This window comes from Triticum aestivum, chromosome 5D (assembly GCF_018294505.1).
Source record: "Triticum aestivum cultivar Chinese Spring chromosome 5D, IWGSC CS RefSeq v2.1, whole genome shotgun sequence".
Classification (NCBI taxonomy): Eukaryota; Viridiplantae; Streptophyta; class Magnoliopsida; order Poales; family Poaceae; genus Triticum; species Triticum aestivum.
Window position 1 is genome coordinate 309,631,635 of NC_057808.1, and position 23,987 is coordinate 309,655,621.

Consider the following 23,987-nt stretch of genomic DNA (forward strand, 5'->3'; position numbering starts at 1 on the left):
GAGTCTGCGCTGTGGTGTCAACCATTGTGGATGACAAACAAGTAGTGTGGCGTCTAGAAGAGCTTACATGTTTACCTTTTCAGATGCCCGTTCGCATGGGATTATACTGACGAGGGGAGGCACGTCTGGCAATGGTGATGTTGGTGATTCGCATGATCCGGCAGACGAGGAAAGGCGTCAGCGTGTGCGCAGCCTTGCTGCTGCGGCACTTGAAGTGTTAACCGGGCGATAGACAATCCAGAACTCTTTAAAGGTTTGTTGTGTTTTCCGACGAGACTAATTGGCTTAATACGTTTTCCAGAGATGCTGTTAACAGGTTGTGTTGCTGTTTCAGGCATCTTTGAGCATGCAAGGGGGCTCTTAACTGCACTTGGTGTGGATGGAGACATCAGAGGTGACTAGAAGCATATCAAACGGCATTTAAAACGGTGAGACTCTGTTTACGTGGCTTCTATGCAGATGTTAATCGGCATGCTCTTGTTTTGTTGGTGACAGCGCCATGGTTCTCAAGATCAAAATGGAGAAGTGGCTGAGGGTACTGATACTGATGAGGAGGATGACTTTGATTGGGCGGCGGGAGAATCGTCACGGAGCGACTGGGGAGAGAAGTACCCAACATCGGTTGGGCTGTATCATGTAGAGCCTTCCGAGCATGACATTTCAAAATTCTATGTAGGCATGGTAGGCTGTGGCGAGTGGCGACAATGTTCTAGAGAAGTAAGAATGACAAGAGTAGAACCGTCCCGTGGCATGTATTTTCTACTGTTTGGCTGTCCTTGCCATGTGATTCTGAAATCCGTAAATTTATACAGGAAGTGGTTCAAGCACTATCATCCGAGACTAGCTGTGGCGTCTGGCCAGGACCTGAAGGACGAGCTAACTCCTTGTGGCGAGCTGACACTGAATCTGTGGACATGCATACAAAGGATGCTAAGCAAGAAGGATAAGATCATGTACAAGGGGTGGCTAGACAGATTCAGAGGCTTCTTTGATCCCCGTTTTGTGGTACGAATGCTTTCTTGGTAGCAACTTGCGAAGGTTATGTGGCCCGTAGATTGTAAAACCTGATGCTTCCATATTTAATCTGAATGCTGGTGGAGCTTTGCAGGGACGATGAAGACAAGGACTGGGAGTACATCTACATGATGATGGACTGCGAAAAAATGGGCTATAGAATCGACTGGCTTAAAAAGGTAAAGGAGCTATCTCCTCAACAATACATAAAACTGGGCAACCCCCATAGTCTGGACAGCTTACTTATTGTGGTGATGCACAACAACTTTCAGTTGATGTTCCTGGTGAATTTCATGGATTGCTGGTCGGTGTATATCCTGGAAAAGGATAGGAAGATTGTAATGGTGCTTGATCCAACTGAGAGTCCGAGACATATCCAGAAGATGAGATGAAGATCAAGCACGAGCCGCTGGCAAAGAAGTTTCAGAAAAGGTTCTGCAACCTGTTCAATGACATGTATGGTGCTGGATTGGTAGAGATGACTTGGTGATCTTTTGTGTATCCTTTGGAGGCGCAGCACGAGCCATGCAGTAGGTCATTGCACCTTCATCATTGCCTTAGCGGCAGCTCGGTCTGGGTGATCAAAAACTGTGCCCTTTAAACTCATACGGTGTGCCTCTGTTGTGGTTTGCATGGAAGACAAGGGTGTCTATGTTGTGCGCTACGTCCTGAACTTTACTGGTCTATACCTACGATCAACTTTGAGCGAGGTAAAAAATGAGACACCGAGAAGTTAATTGAACCTGATATGATTGTATCATTGATTGAAGTGAATGGTTAGAAGAAAATGTTGCTTCCCCGCAGGGCCAGATTCAGCAGCTACGGAAGAAGATTGCATATGAGGTGGCGATCACGAGGGGTAACAAAAGAGAGCTTCTGGATTTCATGTGCGAGGAGATAGCTGACTGAAGATGGAGTGGTCGTACTTGCAGTCTGCGTACGTACAGCCCGGCAAGATCTTTTGGTTGTGCGTCAAGTATGTCGTTAGGCACTGGGGTTTAAGTTCTGGAGTCATTTTGCGATGCGAGCGAAAGAACTACTGCAGATTATTAGTTTGGACACCTATGGTAATGTGTTGTGTTTCAGGCAATGGGCCTGCGTGAATGTAGGATTAAGTACGGAGATGTGATGACTTGTCTGTTTGTTTGCAAATTGCTATGTCAGATGAAATGAACTAAGTATGGTCATGTTGGACAGTACGTGCGCGTGTAGTAATTTTAGTATGGTATGAAAAGAAATAAAGAATGAAGAACGCATGGGTCTCAGGGCAGTTTCAGGTGTTATTTGTTTTGGCATGCATTCCTAGGTTGTATGCATGTGCACAAAAAAATGTATATATTTTGAGCTAGTGGATGAGCTTGGGGAAGAGGGGCGAGGGTTGGGGAAGCATTTATGCTGGGGGGATGTGGGGTCAGGTTGCCGTTTGTGCAGCAGTCGGTGTATGATGGCTCAGGTGGGCTCATAAACTTAGCTGAGCCGTGGGCCGGCCATCTGGTCCGGGTGGACAGTGTTGCGCGCCGTGACCATCAATGCAGGCACAGTCCATCCAATTTTTGGGACAATAGGAAACAGAAATACAGTTGCTGGCGCACATCTCGACGCAAATGGATGAAGTAGATATCAGGATCAGCGGAGCCCGGGCTCAGAAATTGATATCCGACCATGGATGAACAAGTTTCACCTAGTAGGAATTGCATAGGAAAGGAAATGGAGCCACTGTGTAGCACAGTGTCTATCATCTGTCTTTTTAAAATGGAAAACCCAGAGAAAGAAGTAAGCGACAATATTCCTTAGTGTTAGTCGGGAGGGGTGGTCCTCATTTCTGAACACCGGAGCATTCCTGGAGTCCCAGAGCTTCCAAGCAATGGTCAAGACCACCGATGGCCAGATGTTGAGGTTGAGGCCCGAAATTGCCGGGGGTTGATGTAGAGCAATGAGGGAGGTCGGTGTAGGCAGCCCCAAGAGAGACCACACTTGGACAGCATAGGAGCAGTTGCAGATGAGGTGAAGGGCATCCTCAATGGGGTCTTGGCATGGTGGGCAGGAGGCAGATTGAGCAATGTATGGCACAAGATCATGTGATGCCGCTGTGTAGAATCAAAGCACACGGTGAGAAGCCCCCTTGAAGTACCGCAGTATGTATTTAATCAGTTGTAGATGTGAGTCGCTCGATCATGCATGAATGCGAGAACTTGTTGGGCAACATGAGAATTATATGGCATGTTAAGGCAATGTGTTTGTAAGACCTGGCAAGATTCTAGAGGGTGGTGTCGGGAACCAGTTTGGCATCGATCGAGGAGGATTTAGAATGAGCGTCCATAGGTGTATTTTTTTTTACTTGGCCGATAGGTGTATTGATGGGGTTGCAGTTGAGCATGTCGGTGTGACAGAAGCATAGTTACCTGATTCGTCATTCGTTCAGTTCACGATTCGAGTTCGCGGTTTGAATTCGCTATGATATTATGAATAGGGTTAGGTAGGGGTATACATCTCTGATACGTGAATCGAAGATCTAGTTCGTGAACTTGCTATCTCCGGCTCAGAATAGTTACAATTCGCATGCAAAAATAGCCATTGAAGACCCTAGATCAATAATAAATAAAAATATAAATAATATGTTGGTTGGTCCAGCCCAAAAGAGGTCCATGAGGCCACGACCTACTGCTCGTCCGCTGCTCCAGAGCCTACTTCTAAACCTACTAGTTCTAAAAAAAAAAACTTCTAAACCTACTCGAGCACCGCCTCCTCATGTGCCTCAGCATATCCTTGCTCGTTCTTTCTCTTGTTGAACCTCTGCATGTGCATCTGCGGCAAGGAGTAAGGGCCGTTGTTGCACGACAACCGGGTTGAACGTCTCACCATAACCAATCCCATGTTGGGTGAACCTCTGGAAAACCCAACTTGCCTTGTAGCGAGCCAATGTACCATCACTATTGAATTTTATGGCGGAATATCCACTTGCCCCTAACCACATTGAAATATACAGGTTTAGGAACCAAAGACCAAGTTCCATCTATTATTAAAGCATTAAACTCATCTATCATTGCTTGATGCCAATTACGAGGAAGGAATAGGCGAAATATATCGGGAAGAATCTATAAAAAGAAACATGCACTCGAGCATGCATTGAGTTGGAGGGAGTCATAGACTACCACAAAATCCTTTTATAGTCACCCGTGACATTCATCCGCAAAGCGTCACGACAGTTTCCAAGACCCCTAACTGTACTTACACCTAGGTGTGCATCTAGTGTGTATTGTGTGTGGACTATCGAAAACGCATTAAAAGGGAGATGTGACGAAGTGGCAGAGTTCTGTAACATCCCAAATTTTCAATTTGGTATGTTATACATAGATCATCATTGCATATCATGTTTTATTGCATTTTGACAAATCCTCAATAAATCCTAAGCGACTCAAGGACCCTCGGAGAGAGTTGGGGATTTTCTTAAATTTTCATATTTGATTTTCATCAAATAATAAGACGAGGATTTTGGTTTTAATTATTTTTCTCTCCGGAAAAATATTTCATTTTAAATAAACGAGAGGAGAAAATATGACTTCTTCAAAACAATTGAAATACTGGAGGAAAAATGTTAAAATCATTTATTGGAATTTATTTGCAATTTTTATTGCATTAAAAATATTGCATGTTTTCAAAATATTTATTTTGATTTAAAAAAATGTTCACCCTATTCTAGATTTTCTAACTAGACGGGGAAAATTTATTTCATATTTTTCTGATTTTTATTTATTTTTCTACAAATTATTTTCCGCGGAACCTTTAAAAAAACGAGCGACGCCCGCTGGGCCGAAGCCCAGCCGAGCGCCGGCCCACCCGCGCCTCTCTCCCTCTCCCGCGCGGCGCCGAGCCGCCGCCGGAGTCCGCCATGGCCACGGCACCGAGCCGCCCCGGCCGCCCCCTTCCCCAAGCCTCGGACCCCCCTCCCTCCTATATATATAGCCCCCCTCTCTCTTTCCTCTCACCGCCGCCGCTGCCCTCACCGTTGAGCGCCGCCGCCGCCCGCATCTCGCCGCGCCGCCGCCGCCGTAGCCCGCGCCGCCGCCGCCCTCGCCTCGCCGCACCCCCCCGAGCCCCGAGCCCCGCGCTCGAGCCCGGAGCCCCGCCGGAGCCCTCGCCGGAGTAGCCCCGACGAGGTACTGCCGCTGCCCCCGTTGACTTTACCGGTTTTCGTTTAAAAAAAACCCTTCGTTAAAAAAAACCCTAGATCGGTTTTTTTCGGTTTTATTATTTTACGAGCGTTCACCGAACCGTTCGTTTTAACGAACACGTTCGTCGGTTTTTCTCTGTTAACGAACGTCCGTTCTTTAACCGTTCGTCTGTTTTTCTTTTTCGTCGGATTTTTCTCGTTATTTTCTCAGATTCGATTTCTGATCGAATCTTCGATTCTGTTTAACTTCTCGCTCGTTTATCGGAATCAGGCGATTCAAGCGCCTAGAGTTTCGTCTCGAAATTCTCTTTCCGTTTAACCTACTCAAACAAGTTTTTGCAACAGTAAAATTTGACCTAGATCCAGATTAGCAAACGAAGTTTCTTTCTTTCGTCGTTTGACTTTCGTTGCTTCTTTCGAGTTGATTCTTTTGCAAACCGGAGTTCTTAAGTTGAACCTTCTGGTTGGATCTTTCCTTCGAGTTTTACCTGTGCATTAGATGAGTACTGATTGTATGCTTGTTTGTTTGCGATAGAGTACCCGGAGTGTGCCGCTTGTTACTTCGACTCGCTAGGTTTTGCGGATCATCAGCAAGGCAAGTAACACTTTGATCATATCCCGTTCATACCCAGTTTTACTGCATTAGATCTGTTTTCCTCAAACACTTGCATGATTAGGATTTAAATAAACCGTGGGTATTGGGAAGTAGTTGAGGTAGTACCTATTACCTGTTTTCTATTCAAACCCTTGGGAGTTACTTCTACGTTGCTTTTATTATTGCCATGCTATGCTCGTAGACGTGGATTGGGTTTGAGAGATATTCATGACAGATGTGAGATTGTTAATAATGGTTTACTTAAGGTGGCAACTAAAACTCACATCTGGGTGGATTGAGGCACCTGGAGAACCCAGTGTTGTCTGTTTGTATAAGGTCCGCCACCCAGGCTCAAAGGGATCATAAGATTATTCATGCTAGAAACTTCCGTGTGCAGCCACAAGCTATTATGGGCTCTAGCATAGCTGAGTAGGTCACAGGATCTCTTGAAGAGGTGGACTAGCAGATGTAGGGGAAAGTAGGTGTACCGGTCCATCCAGAGTAAAGAGTGATTGTTTCTGAAAGACTGTGTCTCGGTCATCCGTTTCTCAAACATCATGCAGTGCGAGAATCAAGCGGAGGCGGTCGAGTCTTGTGGGGAAAAGTGCGCAAACCTCTGCAGAGTGTACAAACTAATCATGGTTAGCCGTGTCCCCGGTTATGGACAACTTGAGTATCTAGTACCTGGATTTTCATTTGAATCTCATCACCGTGATACTTATAATTAATTTTGTTGGGTTAATGATGACACTTAATTGGGATTGAGTTGGAGGTACCTTCTCAATGTTTCACAACCACCATGATAGTTAAATAAAATTTATTCCTTTGAAGTAGGATAAAATTGGCTTTTCGCAAAACTGTAACCATAGAGCTTTCCACCAGCCATATATGCATATAGTATAGCATTATTATTGTTCATTGCTCTCTATGTGTTACTTTGCCAGCATATTCTATGTGCTGACCCGTTTTCGGGCTGCAACGTTTCATGTTGCAGACTTTTCAGACGACGAGTAAGGTGCCTTAGGTCGTGGTCTTATACTCAGTGATGCCGCTGGAGTTGATGGACTCACTTATCTTCCAAGTCTTCCGCTGTTATCGTTATTAGATGGCCTTAAGCCATGTTATCATACTTAATCTCTTCGGAGATATTCGATGTAATAAGTGTGTGATTGCTACTCTGTTATAAACCCTCCATTTGTACTGTGCGTGTCAGCATTACTGATCCAGGGATGACACTGGTGCACAGCAGCACAGGCCATTTGAGGTCTGGTCGCTACAAAGTTGGTATCAGAGCACACGCTGACTATAGGACACGACCACGAAGCTTAAGCCCTAGAAAGCTTCTCTCTTCTCATTTCTGACCCCTCTCCTTTTTCTACTCTTTTAGGAATGGCGAATGCAAGGAGCAAGTTCATGCAACCAGATGAAGACACGCCGTTTGGTCGACACTTGAAGGAAGTCACCAAGTACTTGAACATAGGAATACCAAGCATCACCGGAACCTACAACGCCACATTACCTGAAGAGGAGAGCTGGAAGATTCAAGTTATCATTCCAGGAAGGATGTTTAGTGCCATGAGATTGGTTTTCGAAGCACCAACTTGGAGTTTAGGGAAGAGCATGGCCGCACACATCACCATGGGACGCATTGGAGAAGTCTACCACCAGGAGCTTAAGGATACAATTTATCAGATTTGTGGACGTCGAGACGCGCAATGGGAGATGATCAAGACCAAGAAGGATGGATCAATTGCAGCTTTCATCCAGGAGCAGAACCAACATATTCGTCGCCAGGAGAACCAGATGTGCACGGACAAGGAAGAACTGAAGAAGGCATTAACGAAGATCAAGGAGCTCCAAGAAGAACTCAAGGCTACACGCGAAGATTATTTGGAGGAAATCAACGCACTAGTAGGGAAGATTGACGACCTGGAGAAGAAGATTGGAGCATTCGTGGGAAATCCAGTGCCAAAAGCAGAAGTCGACGAATGCACTTGTCCGGATAACTACATCATCATCGACGACACCGACTCGGAACCAAGTGAAGACGACTGGGTTGATGAAGCTGGAGCAGACATCATGGAGTCTTCAACGGATCAGAATTTCTAGTAGACCACCATATCAGTAGTAGTTTTCCCCCATTTAATAGTATAGTTCAAGCACTTTGTAACGCTAGTTAGATCGATTGTTTTGCCTTGTTTGAATTGATTGAGTGATATTGATTGAATTTGTCTCATGAGCATATGGGTAGTGTTTTCTCTCTAGACCTCATTCTACTCTTAACCCTCATCTTTTCTAAACCTATCAGATGCCTCCGAGACGCGACACCGGATTTGTTTTCCCACCAGAGATCACCCAGTTGATTCAGCAACAGAATGCCCTGATGCAAGTGTTAGTGCAGAACCAAGGCAACAACAACAACAACCCACCGCCACCACCACCTGTTGATCACCTAGCCCGTTTCTTAAGGCTAAACCTGCCGGTGTTTTCCAGTAGCACTGAGCCGATTGTAGCAGATGATTGGCTCCGCAAAGTTGGAAGGGAGTTGACCACTGTAGGATGCACAGATGCGGAAAGAGTGCGTTTTGCCGCACATCAGCTTGATGTACCCGCAACATCATGGTGGGAGAATTATACAGCCACGCACCCTATTGACACTGTCACATGGGACCAGTTTCAGCAAGCCTTCCGTACAGCTCATGTTTCAGCAGGAGCTATGGCTATGAAGAAGCGTGAGTTTCGTAACCTACGCCAAGGAGGACGCACCGTAGGCCAGTATGTGGAGGAATTCAGTAAGTTAGCACGTTATGCACCAGATGACGTTGCTACAGACGCTGCCAAGCAGGAGAAGTTTTTGGAAGGACTGAATGATGAACTGAGTATGCAGTTGATGGTAGCAACTTTCAACAACTACCAGGAGCTGGTAGATAGAGCTCTCATGATTGAAGGGAAGCAACAGCAGATTGAAAACCGTAAGAGGAAGTATGGACAAGGGAAGTACAATTCTGGAGCCCAGCAGAAGCCACGATTTACCCCGAAGCCGGGAGGACAGTTTCAGCATACCCATGGAGGAGGTAGTTCGCACAACCATAATGGCTCCAAGAATGGTAATGGGAATGGAGGAGGAAACGGACAGAACCGCACCAACCCATCTACCCCAACCAAGAGAGATCTAAGTCACATTACTTGTTTCAAGTGCCAGAAGACGGGACATTATGCTACTGATTGTCCCGAAGCCCAAAATGGAAATGGCAATGGAAGCTCTGGGAAGAAGCCGAACCCGTTCAACAAAGGACATGTGAACCACGTGAGCGTGGAGGAGGTTGAAGCTCAGCCTGATGCAGTAATAGGTAAGTTTTTGGTTAAGTCATTTACTGCAACCGTTCTTTTCGATACTGGTGCATCGCATTCATACATATCAAGGGGATTCGTGAATAAGTTTAAGATGTCCACCCAAGTTCTCAAAACCCCTATGTTAGTAACCTCGCCAGGAGCAGAGTATATGGCCACCCAAGGATGTTTTCAGATACCATTGGCCATTGGTAGGCATGTTTTCCCCTCAGACCTCATTGTTTTGGAATCGCAAGGTTTGGATGTGATTTTGGGAATGGATTGGCTATCGTTGTATGGAGGAAACATCGATTGTGCCAGCAAGACGATTTTGCTTACCACCCCGGAAGGAAAAAGGATCAAGTATGTATCCCGGCATATGCCGAAGAGGACTCAAGTGAATTCCTTATCAGGAGTTGTACAGGAGGAAGTACCAGTGGTGAAGGATTATCCGGATGTATTTCCAGAAGAGTTGCCAGGCATGCCACCAGATAGAGACATTGAGTTCTTGATTGAACTTTTGCCAGGCACAGGGCCAATATCTAAGAGACCGTACAGGATGCCCGCAAAGGATTTGGAGGAAATTAAGAAGCAGATCAAGGAGTTACTGGATAAAGGCTATATTCGCCCAAGTTCGTCACCTTGGGGATCACCAGTACTTCTAGTGGAGAAGAAAGATGGATCGCTGAGGATGGTTGTTGATTACCGAGGATTGAATGAAGTGACCATCAAAAACAAGTACCCACTGCCGATGATCAATGATTTGTTTGACCGCTTGCAAGGAGCTAAAGTATTTTCCAAGATCGATCTACGATCAGGATACCATCAGTTAAAGATTCGAGAGCAGGATATACCCAAGACGGCATTTACCACCAGATATGGATTGTATGAGTATACCGTTATGTCATTTGGACTGACTAACGCACCTGCCTATTTCATGAACCTGATGAACAAAGTGTTTATGGAGTTTTTGGATAAGTTCGTCGTGGTGTTCATTGATGATATTTTAATCTTTTCCAAGGATGAAGAAGAGCATGAGGAGCATTTACGATTGGTACTTGAGAAGCTCAGAGAACATCAGTTATATGCCAAGTTCAGCAAATGTGAGTTTTGGTTGAAGGAAGTTGGATTCCTTGGACATGTTATTTCTGGAGAAGGAATAGCAGTAGACCCTGCCAAGGTTGACACAGTGACAAGTTGGGAATCACCCACGACAGTTGGAGAAATCCGGAGTTTTCTTGGACTTGCAGGATACTACCGGAGATTCATCGAGAATTTCTCGAAGATTGCTAAGCCCATGACTGAGCTATTGAAGAAGGACACCAAATTCAATTGGACTGAGGAATGTGAAGCTAGTTTGCAAGAGTTGAAGAAACGATTGGTTACCTCACCAGTGTTGATTCTGCCCGATCAACGCAAGGATTATGAAGTTTACTGCGACGCTTCTCGACGAGGACTTGGAGCAGTGCTTATGCAGGAAGGAAGAGTTGTGTCATATGCTTCACGACAACTTAAACCCCATGAGAAGAATTATGCTACGCATGATTTGGAATTAGCAGCCGTGGTGCATGCATTGAAGACATGGAGACATTTTCTCATCGGAAACCATTGTGAGGTGTACACGGATCACAAGAGTTTGAAGTATATTTTCACGCAGAAGGAGTTAAATCTCAGACAGAGGAGATGGTTGGAGCTCATTAAAGATTATGATATGAGATTGCATTATCACCCTGGAAAGGCTAACGTAGTAGCAGACGCGTTGAGCCGCAAGAGTCATGTCAACACCCTCATGACAGGAGAGTTACCTCAGGAGTTAGCCGAGGACCTTCGCGAGCTATGTTTGGAGATAGTCCCTAGAGGCTATTTAGCGACATTGGAGATTCAGTCTACCTTGATGGAAAGGATCAGAGAAGCTCAGAAGACAGACAAGGAGATTGAAGAGATAAAGGAGAAGATGAGCAAAGGAAAAGCCAAGGGATTTCGTGAGGATGAGCACGATACCTTATGGTTCGAGGACCGCGTATATGTGCCAAATGATCCGGAGATCAGGAAGTTGATTTTGCAAGAAGCCCATGATTCACCGTACTCGATTCACCCAGGGAATACCAAGATGTATTTGGATTTGAAGAATACTTTCTGGTGGACCGGAATGAAGAAGGATATTGCGGAGTATGTAGCAGTTTGTGATGTATGTCAGAGAGTGAAGGCAGAGCATCAGAAGCCAGCAGGATTGCTGCAACCATTGCCGATACCCGAATGGAAGTGGGATAAAATAGGCATGGATTTTATCACAGGATTACCCAGGACTCGTTCAGGCTATGACTCGATATGGGTTGTAGTCGACCGTTTGACGAAAGTGGCTCATTTCATTCCAGTGAAGACCACTTACACCAGTGCTAAGTTGGCAAAGATATACATGACCAGGATCGTATGTTTGCATGGAGTTCCGAGGACCATTGTATCAGACAGAGGAACCCAATTTACCTCGAAGTTTTGGAAGCAGTTACATGAAACATTGGGAACCAGGCTGGAATTTAGTACAGCTTTCACCCACAGACAGATGGACAGACCGAGAGAGTCAACCAGATTTTGGAGGACATGTTGAGAGCATGTGCACTAGATTATGGATCTAGTTGGGACGACAATTTGCCATATGCGGAGTTTTCATATAACAATAGTTATCAGACTAGTTTGAAGATGGCCCCTTTCGAAGCCTTATACGGAAGGAGGTGTAGAACACCGTTGTTATGGGACGAAGTTGGAGACCGTCAGTTGTTTGGACCAGATTTGATTAAGGAGTCTGAACAGAAAGTGAGGTTGATTCGCGATAGGCTCAAGGTAGCCCAGTCCAGGCAGAAGAGTTATGCTGATTCTAAACGAAAGGAGACAGTTCACGAAGTCGGAGACAGAGTGTATCTTCGAGTATCACCACTTCGAGGAGTGAAGCGCTTTTGAGTTAAGGGAAAATTAGCGCCCCGTTTTATCGGACCATACAGAGTGTTGGAACGTATGGGAGAAGTTGCCTACAAGTTGGAATTGCCCGAAGGATTGTCTGGAGTACATGATGTATTTCACGTTTCGCAGTTGAAGAAGTGCCACGCAGAGATGGCTGAGATACCACTGAGAGATACTGTGCCACTGGAAGCGATTCAGTTGGAAAGTGATTTGACTTATGAGGAGAAGCCAGTTAAGATTCTCGAGTATGCCAGCCGAGTTACCCGCAGCAAGGTTATCAAGTTTTGCAAAGTTCAGTGGAGTCACCACACAGAAGATGAAGCCACCTGGGAGCGAGAGGAAGATCTACGGAAAGACCACTCCCACCTGTTTTCTAGCCAACCCGAATCTCGAGGGCGAGATTCATCTTAAGGGGGGTAGGTTTGTAACATCCCAAATTTTCAATTTGGTATGTTATACATAGATCATCATTGCATATCATGTTTTATTGCATTTTGACAAATCCTCAATAAATCCTAAGCAACTCAAGGACCCTCGGAGAGAGTTGGGGATTTTCTTAAATTTTCATATTTGATTTTCATCAAATAATAAGACGAGGATTTTGGTTTTAATTATTTTTCTCTCCGGAAAAATATTTCATTTTAAAATAAACGAGAGGAGAAAATATGACTTCTCCAAAACAATTGAAATACTGGAGGAAAAATGTTAAAATCATTATTTGGAATTTATTTGGACTTTATTTGCAATTTTTATTGCATTAAAAATATTGCATGTTTTCAAAATATTTATTTTGATTTAAAAAAATGTTCACCCTATTCTAGATTTTCTAACTAGACGGGGAAAATTTATTTCATATTTTTCTGATTTTTATTTATTTTTCTACGAATTATTTTCCGCGGAACCTTTAAAAAAAAAACGAGCGACGCCCGCTGGGCCGAAGCCCAGCCGAGCGCCGGCCCGCCGGCGCCTCTCTCCCTCTCCCGCACGGCGCCGAGCCACCGCCGGAGTCCACCATGGCCACGGCACCGAGCTGCCCCGGCCGCCCCCTTCCCCAAGCCTCGGACCCCCCCTCCTATATATATAGCCCCCCTCTCTCTTTCCTCTCACTGCCGCCGCCGCCGCCCTCACCGTCGAGCGCCGCCGCCGCCCGCATCTCGCCGCGCCGCCGCCGCCGGGAGCCGCCGCCCTCGCCTCGCCGCACCCCCCGAGCCCCGAGCCCCGCGCCCGAGCCCGGAGCCCCGCCGGAGCCCTCGCCGGAGTAGCCCCGACGAGGTACTGCCGCTGCCCCGTTGACTTTGCCGGTTTTCGTTTAAAAAAACCCTAGATCGTTTTTTTTTTCGGTTTTATTATTTTGCGAGCGTTCACCGAACCGTTCGTTTTAACGAACGCGTTCGTCGGTTTTTCTCTGTTAACGAACGTCCGTTCTTTAACCGTTCGTCCGTTTTTCTTTTTCGTCGGATTTTTCTCGTTATTTTCTCAGATTCGATTTCTGATCGAATCTTCGATTCTGTTTAACTTCTCGCTCGTTTATCGGAATCAGGCGATTCAAGCGCCTAGAGTTTCGTCTCGAAATTCTCTTTCCGTTTAACCTACTCAAACAAGTTTTTGCTACAGTAAAATTTGACCTAGATCCAGATTAGCAAACGAAGTTTCTTTCTTTCGCCGTTTGACTTTCGTTGCTTCTTTCGAGTTGATTCTTTTTGCAAACCGGAGTTCTTGAGTTGAACTTTCTGGTTGGATCTTTCATTCGAGTTTTACCTGTGCATTAGATGAGTACTGATTGTATGCTTGTTTGTTTGCGATAGAGTACCCGGAGTGTGCCGCTTGTTACTTCGACTCGCTAGGTTTTGCGGATCATCAGCAAGGCAAGTAACACTTTGATCATATCCCGTTCATACCCAGTTTTACTGCATTAGATCTGTTTCCTCAAACACTTGCATGATTAGGATCTAATTAAACTGTGGGTATTGGGAAGTAGTTGAGGTAGTACCTATTACCTGTTTTCTTATCAAACCCTTGGGAGTTACTTCTACGTTGCTTTTATTATTGCCATGCTATGCTCGTAGACGTGGATTGGGTTTGAGAGATATTCATGACAGATGTGAGATTGTTATAATGGTTCAACTTAAGGTGGCAACTAAAACTCACATCTGGGTGGATTGAGGCACCTGGAGAACCCAGTGTTGTCTGTTTGTATAAGGTCCGCCACCCAGGCTCAAAGGGATCATAAGATTATTCATGCTAGAAACTTCCGTGTGCAGCCACAAGCTATTATGGGCTCTAGCATAGCTGAGTAGGTTACAGGATCTCTTGAAGAGGTGGACTAGCAGATGTAGGGGAAAGTAGGTGTACCGGTCCATCCAGAGTAAAGAGTGATTGTTTCTGAAAGACTGTGTCTCGGTCATCCGTTTCTCAAACATCATGCAGTGCGAGAATCAAGCGGAGGCGATCGAGTCTTGTGGGGAAAAGTGCGCAAACCTCTGCAGAGTGTACAAACTAATCATGGTTAGCCGTGTCCCCGGTTATGGACAACTTGAGTATCTAGTACCTGGATTATCATTTGAATCTCATCACCGTGATACTTATAATTAATTTTGTTGGGTTAATGATGACACTTAATTGGGATTGAGTTGGAGGTACCTTCTCAATGTTTCACAACCACCATGATAGTTAAATAAAATTTATTCCTTTGAAGTAGGATAAAATTGGCTTTTCGCAAAACTGTAACCATAGAGCTTTCCACCAGCCATATATGCATATAGTATAGCATTATTATTGTTCATTGCTCTCTATGTGTTACTTTGCCAGCATATTCTATGTGCTGACCCGTTTTCGGGCTGCAACGTTTCATGTTGCAGACTTTTCAGACGACGAGTAAGGTGCCTTAGGTCGCGGTCTTATACTCAGTGATGCCGCTGGAGTTGATGGACTCACTTATCTTCCAAGTCTTCCGTTGTTATCGTTATTAGATGGCCTTAAGCCATGTTATCATACTTAATCTCTTCGGAGATATTCGATGTAATAAGTGTGTGATTGCTACTCTATTATAAACCCTCCATTTGTACTGTGCGTGTCAGCATTACTGATCCAGGGATGACACTGGTGCACAGCAGCACAGGCCATTTGAGGTCTGGTCGCTACAAGTTCGATGCAGAAGAGAGGCAGATTACATGGGATCTCAGACAGGAGAAACTTGGATGGCAGGCACATGATCTAAGGGGGCCTATGTGAGTTCGCTAGCAAAAGTTGCAAGGGTGGGAACTGCATACTTGGTTGTGGATGCGGTCCGCAGCAGAGTGACGTGCCCAGGAGTATTGTGCGGGGTGGAGATGGGAGTTTGGGTGGGTGGATGACACACACTAGTTGCGATCGACGTGGAGACCAAGGGGAACATGCGAGGCTAATGTCATACGAGGTAGGTGGGCAAGGGGCGTGGCAGATCTGGTGCGGGATCTAGTGTGGGCGAAAAATTAGCAAGGCAACATGTGGTGGCCAACGGAGCTAAATCCGGTAGATCTCGGGTGGGGGGTGATAAGCCTCCAACGTATCTATAATTTATGAAGTATTCATGCTATATTTACATCAATTATATTTGGTTTTGGTGCACTGTTATATTATTTTTGTGGACTAACTTATTAATCAAGTGCACAGTGCCAGTTCCTGTTTTTTGCATGTTTTTTGTTTTGTAGAAAATCCATATCTAGGAAGGTCCAAACACGATGAAAATTTGCGGATATTTTTTTATGGAATATGTGTCTTTTTTGGGAGAAATAATCGATGCAAGATGGTGCCCGGGGCCCCCCATAAGGCAGGCCGGCGCGCCCTACCCACCAGAAGAAGCTGGGACAAATTAATTGAAACAACACTTAATGTGGTGAAGAATAAGAGAAAGAGAAGAAGGAGAAGCAAGGGTAAAAAGGTATATCCCCCAAATAATGTTGCTCTTAAGAGCATGTCCTATGTGATTAGATCATGAGTTGTGGAAAATGATGCACTTGATGACGATATTGTTTTTATTCTTCTCACAGAATGTTTGTAGAAACTATCGAGGATGATTTTGTTATGCCTACTACTTGCTATGATGGTTATGATTGTGGAGATAATTTTGATACTTATTATAATCTTGAAAAAAATTGGCACCAACTTGAAAAATTATGATGATAATGATTGTTATACTATGGGTGCTATTCATGCTATTAATGATGGGAGTGATTATTTAGAAGGAGATGCTAATGATATGCAAAACCATAAGCTTGGGGATGATGTGTTTGATGAGAGTGACATGTTTGAGAATGTATTTGCTACAAATAATGGTTATCTAAGCTTGGGGTGCTATGTTTAATAAAGATGATCTTTTTATTCCCCCCTACTTCTGATGAGCAAATTTATTATGATGATTACATGCCTCCTATTTATGATGATTGCAATAAAGATGAAAGTGTGTTTGAAGGAGTGTCAACTCTAGATATTAATTATCCCACTATTTTGTAGGGTGTTGAATCTTATTTTAATGATAAAAGTGGATTTGGAGAGGGCATAACTTTATTTAATGATGATTCCACTATTTCGGAAGAGGTTTTAATTGATTATGATGAGAACAAAGTTGCTATTTATGATGGTTATTGTGATGAAACTTATGCTAAAAATAGTAGTGATAATTATTATTGTGAAACTTGTCATAGTTATGATCATACTACTGAACATTACTCTTTTAATGTGGAATCCATTTATAGTGTTCAAGTTTTTTATGATACTCCCATTATGAATAAGAAGAAATTTGCTTATGTGGAAATTAATAAAAATTATATGCTTGTGGGTCATGAAAAGAGCGTTTTATGTGACAATTATATTGTTGAATTTATTCATTATGCTACTAAAAATTATTATGAGAGAGGAAGATATGCCTATATATATTTCAACAACATCAAGTTTCCTCTCTTTATGTTGAAAGTTTTAAAGTTACACTTGTTTTGTCTTACTATGCTAGTTAATTCTTTCTCCAATAAATTGTTTACTTATAAAATTTATATGCATAGGAAGTGGGATAGGCTTACATGTGTTTTCTATATGACTCATGATTCTCCCTTTGGGTTTAGCTTCTTACTTTTATGTGAGCATCATTAAAAATATCAATGCCTAGCTAAAAGGCTTTAAAGAAAAGCGCTTGTTGGGAGGCAACCCAATATTTATCCTTACTTTTTTTGGGTTTACATGATAAGTACTAATGTAGTAATCATGTTTTGTATCTTTTATTTCAATAAAGTGCCAAGTTAAACCTTTAGGGTGACATTGATGCTTGTTTATTTGGTTCTGTGAAAAATCAAATACTTTTACGTCCAGTATATGAATTATCATTCTATACTGGAACGTGGTCAATTTATAAAAAAATTATACAATACTTCTATGCAAATTTTCTACTTTGACTTATTTTTTCCAAAAAATGGAGTTACGGAAGTATGACAAAAAAATTAGATCTTTACGTCATGTTCTATTTTTTATAGATTTTGTCTAGTTTTCTTTGATTGCTTGTTTTGTAGTTTCCATAGCTTATATTAAGTGATATAAATTGTGGAAATGATACAATACAGTAGGAATTATATGATAGCAATTATGAATCTTCTCTTGACAGTACCAAAGTGAATGATTTATTTTATTATATATATATATATTAATTCATCTCATCAATTCCTTCAAGTTTTGTGTGGATGAAGTTTTCAAGTTTTGGGTGAGATGACAATAGAAGGAGAATAAGGAGCGGCAAGACCCTAAGCTTGGCGATGCCCAAGGCACCCCAAGGTAATATGCAAGGAATACTCAAGTGTCTAAGCTTGGGGATGCCCCGGAAGGCATCCCCTCTTTCGTCTTCGAAACTATCAGTATACCTTACTCAGAACTATACTTTAATTGTTCACATAATATGTGTTTTTCTTGTAGTGTATTTTTGTTATGTTTGATGTTTGATATAATCCTTAGATCTAAAATTTTGATTTAGAGAGAGTCTTTTCATAGCTACATATTTACTTAACTACTCTTTCTTTTTCAATTATATCTTTTGGAGTAGTTTATTTTTTACTCTTGTGCTTCACTTATATCCTTAGAGTGAAACTTGTGAATGACTTGAATGCAATGTTTTAGTTTGTATATGTATGTTGAGAAATAAACATGCATACTCCGGTTAATTCATTAAAATAGAAGTGAGACTATTATAGTTCATATGTTTAATCAAGTAAGAGAGTTGTATTATAACGACAATGAGCATTAGTTTTATTAAGTTAAACCTATCATGTTGTTGTGATAAGTATCTCCCAGTGGAGGATGGATGATTGACTTGGCACATGTCCACACATGTCTGATAAATTCTAAATTCAACCTTGATGGTGTTAAAGATTTGTAGGTTATCAGCTTGATTGTGGTTTTTGTGCTCGGTAAAGTGGTTGCCCCAGGTCTTTTACTAGCTTTATCGTGTACTAAGAGGAAATACTACTTGTGCATCCAAATCCTGAAAACAAGTTATGCCAAAAGAGTCCACCATATCTACGTATATACGGTATTACCCTGTCGTTCCAAGTAAATTTGCATGTGTCATCTCTAAAATCCTCAAATGAACATAATTTTTGTGTGCTCGTACCGCTCATATAGCGATGGGGTAGTCAATATCTTCCATGCTAAGTGTGTTTTACTCATGACCAGAGTTTATTCGCTTGTCAAATTTATGAGAAACGCTGGTAATAGGGATGCCCAATCGCAAACAAAAAAATTATAAAGGACACTCCCTGAAAAATTTGAAAGTTGGCAGGAACCCGTGGATTCGGCTAGCGATGGGGTAGTCAATATTTTCCCATTGCCAGTTTATGTTTTTTGCATGTTTTTGTTTCGTAGAAAATCCATATTTAGGAAGGTCCAAATATGATAGAAATTTAAGGAGATTGTTTATGGAATATATGTGATTTTTGGGAGAAATAATCAACGCAAGATGGTGCTCAAGGCCCCCACAAGGCAGGTGATGTCGCATGAGACTGCGTCGGTATTTCCCCAAAGAGGAAGGGATGAGGCATAACAGCTACGGTATGTATTTCCCTCAGTTGTGAAACCAAGGTATCAATCCAGTAGGAGAACCAAGCAACACTATGTAAATGGTACCTGCACACGAAGAACAAATACTTGCAACCCAACGCGTAAGAGGGGTTGTCAATCCCTCCACGGTAAAAAGATAGATGATTTTGTGGTAGATTGGATAAATAGATCTCGATAAAACACGAAATAAAAGATGAAAATAAAAAGTGCAGCAAGGTATTTTTGGGTCTTTGGAATAATAGATCTGGAAATAAAAGTGGCAAATTATAGATCGGAAAGCAAATATGATAAAGAATAGATCCGGGGGCATAGATTTCACTAGTGGCTTCTCTCAAGAAGTAGCACACGATGGGTAAATAAATAACTGTTGGGCAATTGATATAAGATCAAATAATTACGACGATATCCAAGGAAATGATTTATAGGCATCACGTCCAAGATTAGTAGACCGACTCCTGCCTGCATCTACTACTATTACTCCACACATCGACCGCTATCCAGCATACATCTAGTGTATTAAGTTCAAGGAGAAACGGAGTAATGCAATAAGAACAATGACATGATGTAGACGAGATCTATTCATGTTGGAATAGCCTCCATCTTGTTATCCTTAATAGCAACGATACATGCGTGTCTTGCTGCCCCTTCTGTCACTGGGAAAGAACACCATAAGATCGAACCCATCATAAAGCACCTCTTCCCATGGCAAGAAAAATCGATCTAGTTGGCCTAACTAAACCAAATATTCGAAGAAGAAATAAAAGGCTATAAATAACCATGCATATAAGAGATCAAAGAAGACTCAAATAATATTCATGGATAAAAAGATCTGATCATAAACTCAAACTTCATCGGATCCCAACAAACACCGCAAAAAGTCATTACATCAAATAGATCTCCAAGAGACCATTGTATTGAGAATCAAAAGAGAGATAGGAAGCCATCTAGCTACTGCCTACAGACCCGTAGGTCTATGGTGGACTACTCACGCATCATCGAAGAGGCACCAATGAGGATGATGAACCCCTCCGTGATGGTGTTAGATTGGATCTCAGGGTTCTGGAACTTGCGGCGGCTGGAATTGTGTTTCGTCGACTCTCCTAGGGTTTATGAAATATTTAGAAATTTATAGGGCGAAGAGGCATTGCAGGATGGCTCCGTGGGGCCCACAACACCCCTGGGCGTGCCATGGTGTGTTGTGCTCCCCACGGGCCTCCCCCAGGTGCTTTCTTGATCCCCAAGGTGTCTTCTGGTCCAAAAAAATCTCCAAAAAGTTTCGCTGCGTTTGGACTCCGTTTGGTACTGATATTCTACGAAGTAAAAAACAAGAAAAAAAACAGCAACTGGCACTGGGCACTATGTCAATAGGTTAGTCCCAAAAACAATATGATGTTGCTATAAAATGATGGTAAAACATCCAAGAATGATAATATAACAGCATGGAACAATAAAAAATTATAGATACGTTGGAGACATATCAACATCCCCAAGCTTAATTCCTACTCGTCCTCAAGTAGGTAAATGATAAAAACAAATTTTTTGATGTGGAATGCTGCCTAACATGTTCATCACATATTTTTTTCTTTTGTAGATGGACATTTGGACTTCTATATGGTTCAAAGCAATAGTCTAGTTTTGACATGAAGATTTCAATACTCAAGCATATCAACAAGCAACCATGTCTTTCAAAATATCAACACTAAAGAAAGTTATCCCTAGCCCATTATGCTCAATCATTGATCCGTTCATGAAACACACTCGCATATTAGCTACATCCAATGCTAAAGTATGATCATAGTGCTCCCTAGTTGGTGCTTTACAAGAGAAGATGGAGACTCAAATAAAAATAAAAATTGCATAAACTAAATAGGTAGGCCCTTCACAGAGGGAAGTAGGGATTTGTAGAGGTGCCAGAGCTCAAAGCTTAAATTGAGAGATAAATTTTTTTGAGAGGCATACGCCATCAATGAAAATTATCGGTGTACAAAAGTAGGGCTCCTTATTGTACCCCTTTACTTGTGCGCGGGCAGTCGCAGCCACACGCGCCCACGGCCGCACTTGGTGGGGCAAAAGAGGAAGCAAATACACAAGACTACCAGAGTCGTGCCCAAGACCAGAAGCATGAAGAGCAGAGGGGCGAGGTGAACCCCCCGGCAAGGCCCTTGCCGGGGCGGCCTTCGCGGCCCCGGCAAGAACCTTGCCGGGGCAACTTGCCGAACACCAACGAGGCCGCCACCCTTGAGTCTAAGGGTTCCAACGCCATCAACCACATTGGCACCAAGGCTCGGGAGGCGCCTCCATGGTGGCATGTAGATCTTTGTGTAGACAAAGGGCCCGCAAGGCCTAGACAGGAACCAGGAGACAAGACAATAGCAAGGCTCCTTGCCAAGGATGCCCAGGAGGCCCCGTGTAACACCCCGAGAATTATGCTACAGTAACTCCCTGTGATTAAGCTAATCATGTTGCTAAACAGGGCTTGATCACATTTGAATCACATTCCTTTTCAAACTCCTAATTCAAACTTCAATTAAATTTAAAAGTGGAAAATAAAAGTTTTCAAAAATTTAAACAAAAATGTTCGGGCCCTGCCAGAAATTGCACTGATAATTATTGTGGAGAAAACACATTTTTATAAAATGCCTAAATACTTTTAAATGAAATAAAATAGAAAAGAAAATAAACAAATAAAAAGAAAACAGAAAGCAGATAGACAGAGAAAAAGAAAAAAAGAGAAGGCCCTCCCCCCCACTGGACCCCTGGCCCAACTAGGCCGACCCCCGGCCCAGCCGGCCTAGCCCATCTCCCACTCCCCCTCGCCCCCTTCCCTGTTCCCCCGACCGGGGTCGGAACAGGGGCCGTCCCCGCCGCACCCCCTCGCCGGCGACGGGGAGGATAAGGACGCCAGCCCCCCCGCCTCCTCGGGCCCCTCTCCCACTCACCCCCCGCTCTCCCTCTCGGCCTCTGCGCCTCCCCCGTCAGATCCACCTCCCTCTCCCCTTCGATCCCCACTGCCCGAGCGTGCTCGCCGCCGTTCTCCGTCGTTCACACGGCCACCGTGCCCACCTCGCCGCCCCACGGTGTCTCCAAGGACCGCCGTCGCCCGCTGCTTCGTCTGGTGCAGCCCGTTGGAGACCGGAGCCCCTACAACGAGCACACCGAGCTCGTCTTCAACTTCGGTCGCCGGCGACCCCCTTCTTCCCCGGCGCCGACCTGCTGCTCCTAAGCTCTCACCGGCCTCCGTGTGCCGCGCGGTGAGCCTCTCCCCCCTCCTCCCCAGTCCTTTCTCTCTTGCGCGCCCCCAAGCTTCTTCCCCGCGCGCGCCCGGACGCCGCGCCGCGGAGCTCGCCGCCGGCGAGGCTCCGGTGACCTGTTGGTCACGGGCTCAAGCCCGTTGCACTCCCCACCTCGCGTAGATGCCCCCCCAGCCCCTCCGCTTGCTCGATAGCCCGCCGTAGCCTCGTTTCCGTCGGGCACCCGTGCGCGCCGCCGCCTCCGCCGCTCGCCGGCGCCGATTCCGGCCAAGTCCGGTGAAGCCCCGGCCACCCCTGGATGCGGCGCTGCGAGCCCTTTCGAATGGGCCTAGCCCCGCTCCTCCCCGAGCCCCGTAGCGCGATTCCGGCCAACTCCGGCGAGGGGCCGCCGCTGTTTTGGTCGCCGGAGTTGCTCCGGCGCCGGCCGCCGACGTGGCTGGCCTGGCCCCCCCCAGTGCCACTGCCAGTGGGCCCGTGGGCCCCGTTGACTGGGTCCACCCAGTCAACGTGCTGACTGGGCAGGCTCAGCCACTGACATGCGGGCCCCGCCGCAAAATTAAAAAAAAAGAGAAAAGAAAAATGTTTTTATAATTAAAACTAATTAATTAATCTAATCACTCACTGACAGGTGGGCCCAGTAGTTAATTAACTAAAAATTAATTAGTTTAATCTTCTGTTAGCCCACTGTCTATGACAGGTGGGGCCCACTGGTCAGTTTGACCTGGTCAGCCGCTCTGTTGACCTGATGACGTCAGCATTGCCTCATGCTGACGTCATAATTCATTTTTGCTTAATTTAAATAATTCCAGAAATTCAAATAAGCTTTGAAAATTCATATCTTTTAAACCGAACTCGGATGAAAATGTTTTCTATATGAAAGTTGCTCAGAACGACGAGACGAATCCGAATACGCAGTCCGTTCGTCCACCACACCTCCCTAACCTATCGAACTAGCAACTTTCCCCCTCCGGTCCGTCTGTCCAAAAACGCGAAACATCGGGAATACCTCCCGGATGTTCCCTCCTTCGCCGGTACCACCTACTGTCGCGTTAGGACACACCTAGCACCGTTCATTGTCATGTCACGCATCGTCATGCTTATGTTTGCATTGTATTTACTGTTTCTTCCCCCTCTTCTCTCCGGTAGACTACGAGACCGACACTGCTGCTGCCCAGTTCGACTACGGAGTTGATGACCCCTCCTACTTGCCAGAGCAACCAGGCAAGCCCCCCTTGATCACCAGATATCGCCTATTCTTCTCTATACTGCTTGCATTAGAGTAGTGTAGCATGTTACTGCTTTTCGATATCCTATCCTGATGCATAGCCTATCCTTGCTACTACTGTTGATCTTACGAGTACCCGCAAGTGGATCTTTGTGGCGGAGCGACAGGGCAGGTTGAGACCGCCTAGGTGAGAGGTGGGCCTGGCCCTGGTCGGCGTTCGCGGATACTTAACACGCTTAACGAGATCTTGGTATTTGATCTGAGTCTGCCCATTTGGTCTATACGCACTAACCATCTACGCGGGAGTAGTTATGGGTATCCCGGCGTCGTGGTATCAACCGAAGCCTTCTTGACGTCAGCGACTGAGTGGCG

At 44.5% G+C, this 23,987-nt stretch overlaps 1 long non-coding RNA gene across 1 annotated transcript; it reads left to right on the forward strand.

The window, feature by feature from the left end:
• The first annotated feature begins 540 nt into the window (after positions 1–540).
• On the forward strand, positions 541–2,203 carry LOC123124747 (uncharacterized). Its single transcript, XR_006461218.1, has 4 exons — positions 541–717; positions 813–1,005; positions 1,109–1,193; positions 1,287–2,203. It is a non-coding gene; the product is annotated as an uncharacterized lncRNA (long non-coding RNA).
• The last annotated feature ends 21,784 nt before the right edge of the window (positions 2,204–23,987 follow it).